Genomic DNA, 6,213 nt, shown 5'->3' on the forward strand with positions numbered 1-6,213 from the left:
CGATCTTGACCTCCTCCTCAAGGGATGGTTCTGAGTTTGAACTAGGCCTCTGCTTCCTTGAGAAGCTGACCAACTCCCACAGTGAAGCACAATCAACAGGGCATGAAACAGGACCCCAGCCCCAGGGGTGGGCAGGATTGTCAGTAGGTGCTTGGTCTGGCCCAACGTGGTTTTTCAGTAAATGATACCAATATTGGCGGTGATGTTGGGAGCCTCCCTCCTGCTGCCGGGCACATGAGCGTGGTCAAGGCTAGCCGGGGCAAGCTGCAGGAATGGATAAGGCACCTGCCGTTGGGAGAGGATTTCTCGTCTGTGGATTGCGGGAATTGGACCAGGTAGACATCAAATTTCTCCTTTACAATTCTATTATTTTAAAACGCGTAGCATGGACTTCCCTGGTGGCTCAGTGATTAAGAATCCGCCTGCCAATGCAGGAGACATGGGTTCGAGCCCTGGTCCAGGAGGATCCCACATGCCGCAGAGCAACTAAGCCTGTGTGCCCAACTGCTGAGCCTGTGCTCTGGAGCCCACGAGCCACAACTACTGAGCCTGTATACCACAACTACTGAAGCCCGCGTGCCTGGAGCCCATGCTCCGCAATGGGAGAAGCCACTGCAATGAGAAGCCCGCGCACCGCAACAAAAAGTAGCCCCCGTTCACCACAACTAGAGAAAAGCCCACGCGCAGCAACGAAGACTCAATGCAGCCAAAAATAAGTATAAAAAATAAAAAAAATAAACCGTGTAGCACAGATGACTCTTATTGAAAGGAGTTGCCAATAGGTATTTTTGGGACTTCCCTGGCCATCCAGTGGTTGGGACTCAGCGCTTTCTCTGCCAGGGCCCGGGTTTAATCCCTGGTCGGGGAGCTAACAGCCCGTAAGCTGCGAGGCATGGCATGAAAAAACGAAAAAAAACTTTCAGAGAGAAGGAAAGGGGTCTCAGATGAAGGCTTGAAGAGGAATACAGGATGAAAAATAAAGAAAGCACGTGTGAGGGCAAATAAATAACAGTCATTGATTGTTAACAAAAAAAAAAGAAAAATTGTGTTTTACCGGAGTCCTGGGTATTGCTAAACAAAGTGCTGTGGTTTTATCAGGATGCCCAAAGGCCTCAAATTTCGTGCTCAAAGAAGTTTTTCTCATGGATTCTGCACATTGTGTGTTATCTATTTCTGATTATGATTTCTGGCTTTATATAAAATTAATAAAGCAACTGACAGAGTGAAAAAAAAAGTAGCATATCAATGATTTAGAAAAGGCCCTTCAGAGGCCAAAGGACCAGGTTAGAATTACATCTCTTAAAACAGTTTGTTTATTAAAATACAATAAGTGGGTTTAAGGTGCCAGTTATATCCCACAGGCCAGGTTTGCTTTTTACCTGTATCATAGTCTCATAAGGCAATTTTATTTTCTTTACCATGTACCATTTGAATTTAACGATGGGAATTCTGTTCCTTGTCCTGCAATAATTTTTGCTCCTCTGGAGGGAGATATTTGCCTAAGTTCTTATCATTAATGTCCTGCGAGCTGCAGGAATGGCCCGTGGACTATTGATTGCACAGGAGGCATAAGACTAGTCAAGTTCATGCCTTTACCTTCTCCTTAAAGGATTAAATGAATGGATCCTTATGACAGCAGGTGCATGTTTGGTGGTTGATGTTTAAATTAATCCTTTGCAAGAGCTCCTGAAGAAAGAGCTCCTCAATAACATTTCCTCGAAGTTGTAATTCATTTAATCAGGAGTTGTTCGTTTTACTTTAAAATTAGACACATACTTGAAGCAAAGAATATCAACCACACACAAAAAGACTCCTAAAGAGCCTTAGACTGGAAATCTGGCCTGTTATTAACTTGTGACGCTCACTTCATCTTTCTGGGCCTCAGTTTCCTCATCTGTGAAACGATGACATTGGGGAGATGAAGCCTGTGATCGTTCTTGAGCTGCACTTTCCACGTGGTATCCACGGGCCACATGTGATGGTTACGTTTTTGCAATGGTGCTAGTCTGGACTGAGAGTGTCAAATACACACCGGATTTTGAAGACTTAGTATGAAAATTATATATATATATATATATAAAGTAACTTTGTAATTGTTTGATAGTGATTACTTTTTGGAATAATAATATTCTGCATGTATTGGGTCAAGTAAAATAAATTAGAATTAATTTCACCTATGTTTACTTTTCTTGTGGGGTAGAAAATTTTAAATGACATATGTGAATATGTGGTGTATAGGACACAGCAACATACAAAGGAAGGAATGAGCAAGATGTTCCCCAGAATCTATCTCAACCCATCTTCTACAAGAGAGTTTTAATATTTCACATTCAAAAATATATTATTTCTGAGGGCAAAATTGCCATTCTAATTGGCTTAAATACAGATCATATATACGGTGTATGAGGGACAATAGGGCTTTTTAAAAATAAACAAGTAAAAGGAGACATTAGGACTTCCCTGGTGGCGCAGTGGTTAAGAATCCGCCTGCCAAGGCAGGGGACGCGGGTTCGAGCCCTGGTCCGGGAAGATCCCACATGCCGCGGAGCAACTAAGCCCGTGCACCACAACTACGGAGCCTGAGCTCTAGAGGCTGCGAGCCACAGCTACTGAGCCCGCGTGCCACAACTACTGAAGCCCGTGCACCTAGAGCCCGTGCTCCACAACAAGAGAAGCCACCACAGTGAGAAGCCCGCGCACCCCATCAAAGAGCAGCCCCCGCTCGCCACACGTAGAGAAAGCCCGTGAGCAGCAACGAAGACACAACGCAGCCAAAATTTAATTAATTAATTAACTTTAAAAAGGAGACGTTAAATACTTGTTTTCTCCCCACAGTATTTTGTGCGCTTGTTGGTTTGCTCCTCAAACTTTCCTACCGAAAGGGATTCACCGAGACAGAAGAACATGGCCCCAGGATGCCTTCCACTCCACTTCCAGGCAGCCCTCTTTTTTTTAATCTCTTAAAGCTTAAGAGATTTTAGCTTAAAAGACAAAATCCATGTGAGTTTTGCATTCATAATAAATTTCTGTTAAGAACTTTGGGGAAAAGTTTTAAATTACCATCAAGTACTATCGATACTCCAGGAAGTGGTGCCTCACGTATAACCCGAGGTTTCCTTGGTCCACACCAGGACCATCATAATCATATTTTATTTTAAAGTCAGTTGCTAGTGAGGATAGTGTAGCAGGATTATTGCTTGTAAATTGCAGAATAACTGTGTCCATTATATTGCAGTAAGGATTAAATGAGATTTAATGCAGACAAGTCATTTAGCACACACTAAATATTTCTAAAATATAAGTATTGGCTATTATTCTCATTTGGTTCCTAATAGGTGCCGTTCCACATAAAATGAAGGACAGAGGCTAAAGACGTTTTCTTAGAGGATGCTGACGGCACTGGGATGGCTCACATCAAGTTACAACATTGTATCAGGACTGCCATTATACCAGTGGGATACAGGTTTCATTTACAGTTTTGTTCATATTTATGTAGGTGTTAGTAGGAGCCCATGTGTCCTAACTGAAAAAGTCTCAGATTTGAATTAAGAAACCCTGAAATTTAGTCCAGGATCTGCTACTCCTTTTTATTTATTTATTTATTTATTTATTTATTTATTGCGGTACACGGGCCTTTCACCGTTGTGGCCTCTCCCGTTGCGCAGCACAGGCTCCGGATGTGCAGGCTCAGCGGCCATGGCTCACGGACCCAGCCGCTCCGTGGCATGTGGGATCCTCCCGGACTGGGGCACGAACCCGTATCCCCTGCATCGGCAGGCGGACTCTCAACCACTGTGCCATCTGGGAAGCCCTCCTTTTTATTTATAACTTATACCCTGTCTATGAAGAACTGTTAAATGGTCTTTAGTAAACAGCATATTCAATACTATCGATAAAGGGAACAAAGCCGTTTGGAGGAAGGGAGACGTGAATACAGCAACAACCTATAGGCTGATATACTTGTTGCCTGGCTGAATTTCCTCATGTGTTGGGCTTGGAAACGTCATTTGACATAAGCCCTTGTCTCATCTCCTTAACGAGGGTGATTGCTAAGGCCTAAGCACTGAACTTGCAAGTCAGACTGCCTGACTTCAAATGCCACCTGGTTGGCATTTGAAGTCAGCCTAGTTTCAAATTCCACCTCCACTATTTGCTAGTTGGACAAACTTGGGCAAATCAAACTTTCTGAACTCGCTCCTTCATCTGAAATGAGCATGGTACTCAATTAATATTGGTTTCCCCTAAGAATTCAAGGAAATGCTAAGGCAAGTTCCCTCGCAGTGTCGCTTTCTTGCTCCATTTCCCTCTTCCAGAAGGAATACGTTTTATTTTACCAACAGGGTAACTGGGAACTTAAAAACGGAGAATTCCAGAGCGAGTGGTCTAAGTCCATGGACAGCCCTTGGAGAAGTGAGGAGAAAATGACCTTCACCACCAACAGGTTGCTTCTGGAATAGGGTTTTAGGAGCAGATGAGGGGTGGGAATTCCCTGGTGCTCCAGTGGTTAGGACTCCGCCCTTCACTGCAGGGGGAACGGGTTCCATCCCTGGTCAGCCAGAGGGCGGGGGATGCGGGAGGGGAATCTAGTTATAAGCAAACTAGTGGAAAAGGAGCAGATGAGGACCAAATGTACGTGGTGAATTTCTGTGGAAGGAACCTCGACGAGGCGGAGGGCAGGGGACTGCCGGAGGGGTGAGGTGGGAAGCGCAGAGATGGGTAGAAAGGGGAGGGTGGAGGAGTCCGAAAGCCAAACTCCCAGCCTGGGCAGTTTCACTTGTGCCAGCCCCGCCCTAGCTTAAAAGGGTGGGCGGAGTCGGCCTCATCACCACTCCCTGTTTTGGGGCCTGAGATCTCTGCGTGATGCTTGGAGGCTCAGGTGGCGCTGGTTCGACACCCACCCTAGCACCTGAGCAGGAGAGGCCGGCCTTCCCAGCTAGGTGAAGGGGTGCGTGCTCACCCCAGGGGCAGGGCTGGGGCTGCGGCTGTGAGATCAGCTGAGCGCTGGACTCCCCGCCCCCCGGGGCCCCAGTGTCTCTGGGCAGGCCCGCCATGTTGTAATTAGGATTCTGCAGGAGAGCCGTGGGTTGATTTGGGGGATGGTCGTCTTTCTGGTTTTGCTTTTTGGCTGCTTCTTGTTTGGTTTGGTTGGTTTTAGGTTCATGGCAGCCTATGGAGCATCTAGTTACCCGGCTCAGTGGAAAGTGGAAAGCTGGTGGCCCTTGCTTTCACCGGGAAGCCCACTCTGGTTAGGATGTCTCTGTCCCCTCCTGCAGGAGCTTCGCTGCTTCTTCCCCAGTTTATGAACGAGTCTGCCTTGTTTGCTGCTTTTAGCCTGTGCTCGCCAGGGAAGAAAGTGGCCAGAAAAGCAGTGAGCAGTCTCGGCCATTAGCTGGATTCACTCTCCCAGCATCTCTCTGAAATACCTTTGACCTTGGGGCATGGTTCTGTGGCCCTGGGATGGCCCAGAACGGGCTGAAATCCTCCTGCCTCTGGAGTCTGGGCTCAGGGAACAGAGAGCAGGTTCTCTGGGGACAGTTCTCCAGGATGAGGCAGTTTCTCAAGGTGTCACGGAGATGGAAATCTAGCTCTCTGACTGGAATGGGCTTGTTAGGAGTCCAGGAAAAAAAGAAAAAAATCCTTCAAGGATCTTAACAATGGGAAAACATTTTTGTAACAAAGGAAGGGCAAGCCCCTACAAGAAGGCAAGTAACAGAAAAGATCTCCGAATGGTTGTATTTGGGGTTTGAAATTTCAGCTGCTTCTATCTTCAAGCCCAGGGGAGGCCCCACCCAGCCTCAGTGGGCTGTCCTAGTCCAAACACCTTATGCTGGGCACGTTGCCAGCCAGTATCAGCATCCCAGCATGCAGAGGAGTCTGTTTTCCAGACCGTGAGGATCGAGGGGGAGAAGAATCCGAGTAGACACATCAGAGGTGCTTTGGATACAGCTGTTGGAGGCCGGGCGTGGGTGAGGCTGCCTGAGGCCGCTGGAGCTGGATGCTGGATGCTGGCCGGAGCTGCGTCACATTGAGGCAGCGTGAGCACCGCCTGCACGTGATGGAAACCCATGTGTCCCCAGAAAATAGAGGACAATGAAGAAGGGCACCCAGTGCCTGTGCACAGGGGTGGTGCAGGATCCATCTGGCCTTTTAGGAATGTGCGAGGCCAGTGTCTGTGGACGTTCCCAGTAGCAGAACCTGCAGACAGAGTCCAGC

The sequence above is a fragment of the Delphinus delphis genome, chromosome 10, assembly GCF_949987515.2.
Source record: "Delphinus delphis chromosome 10, mDelDel1.2, whole genome shotgun sequence".
Taxonomy (NCBI): Eukaryota; Metazoa; Chordata; class Mammalia; order Artiodactyla; family Delphinidae; genus Delphinus; species Delphinus delphis.